At 41.6% G+C, this 1,710-nt stretch overlaps 1 non-coding gene across 1 annotated transcript; it reads left to right on the top strand.

The window, feature by feature from the left end:
• The first annotated feature begins 335 nt into the window (after nt 1-335).
• Nucleotides 336-445, top strand: LOC115526593. The gene has a single exon (XR_003972654.1). It is a non-coding gene; the product is annotated as a U6 spliceosomal RNA (small nuclear RNA).
• The last annotated feature ends 1,265 nt before the right edge of the window (nt 446-1,710 follow it).

The raw sequence follows: 1,710 nt of genomic DNA, 5'->3' as shown, positions 1-1,710 counted from the left end.
ACTTAAATCATTGGGACTATCATCGATCCATATTTTGTAGACATCTTGTTTAACTCACTTGTCTATCTTGTATGAGTTAGTTTAGTTAAAACTGGTTGATGATTAAGTAGCAAATCCATTTAATTATGGAAATACACATGGACTGTTGAGCAGTACACCAAACCCATGAGGATAGCTCCTTCATTGTGGAAATCCTGCTCTTCCAAACCTTCCATTATAAACACAACAGACATGAAATAAGACCTGAGAAAGCTTCCCATGTCAATTAATGCATGAAAAACTTAAACACCTTAAAGGGATTATCATTTTTAAAATAAAAATTAAAGATAAGTTGAGTGCTTGCTTCAGCAGCATGTGGACTAAAATCAGAATGATACAGAAAAGATTAGCATGGTCCCTACACAAAAATAACATGCCTGTCATTTGTAAAGTGTTTCATCCTTTTTCTCTTTCAAAAATAAATAAACATTAAAAAATAAAGATAAATAGAAATTGTAACATTTTCTTCATATATCTGTGTAGTTTATCTTTCACAACTCCTGGTGTGCTTTAGTTCTATTTTAGAGCTAAACCCTCAGATGCTGCTGTTTGAATGCTGTGATTTAGTTTTCTTCCTCCAGATACCAGCATACACATTATACACGTTCTCCCTTCCCCTGGGAGAATGATTTAACTTCTCTTTGTTAAACTTGGTCGAGAGTCATGATTTCAGTTTCTTGTGTTGAACTCCATCTGTTTCCAATGCAAACATCTTCCAGAGAGACTCCCAACCAGAGGAGAACTAAGGTGGAATTGGCTACTATTTGAAACCTTAAAAGTTTCCTTCTCTTCGAGAACCACACTGAAATCTTTCACAAGTTTTACTTTAACACCAGGGAAAAAGAGAGAGACCAAGATGGCAGAGCAGCGTGGAAGTTCTCTGCTTCTCTCATCCTTGAAATGCAACATCAGCAGCAAACCATTTTGTACAGCTAGAAAATTGATTTGAGGATTAGTGCAACAATCTGCATAATTTGAGCCACAGAACTCAGCAGGTACATGGCAGGGAGAGGTGAACTGGGGGAGAGAGAAGCACTAGAGGGTAGGGAACTGCTTTTGTTTGTGGAGAGAGGACAGAGACATGGGGGAGAGTACAGGAAAAGCACTCCTGAAAGCAGCTGGAGAGAAAGAGAAAGAGTGGAAGCATGTACAAGGGTCTGAACAAGAAAGGGAAAATGAAGAAAGGAGAGGGTTTCAATACCATTAGGACTCTATAAACAGGGGGTGGCTTAGTCAGTTAAGTGTCCGACTTGGGCTCAGGTCATGATCTCACAGTCCGTGAGTTCTAGCCCCACGTCAGGCTCTGTGCTGACAGCTCAGAGCCTGGAGCCTGCTTCGGATTTTGTGTCTCCTTCGGAGCCTGTGTCTCCCTCTCTCTCTGCCCCTCCCCTGCTCATGTTCTGTCTCTCTCTGTCTCAAAAATAAATAAAAACATTAACAAAATTTTAAAAAAAGGACTCTATAAACAGGGGAGCACAAAGTCAGAAATTCTGCAGCTCTAGTGGGAAGAGGGAATCCCCAGGAGCAGAGAGCAAGGTCTAAGGGGTCCTTGGGCCACACAGAGAGAGGTGGTTCCCCAACTGGGAGGACACTTGGGAGAGGCCATGAAGCCACCCCACAGGAAAAGGTCCCAGTGGACCCTGGAGAACAGCAAGTTTGCTGGTGTTGGAA

The sequence above is a fragment of the Lynx canadensis genome, chromosome A1 (assembly GCF_007474595.2).
Source record: "Lynx canadensis isolate LIC74 chromosome A1, mLynCan4.pri.v2, whole genome shotgun sequence".
In the NCBI taxonomy this organism is placed as follows: Eukaryota; Metazoa; Chordata; class Mammalia; order Carnivora; family Felidae; genus Lynx; species Lynx canadensis.
Note: the sequence above shows the minus strand (reverse complement) of the source record. Positions and strands in the feature narration are given on the sequence as shown.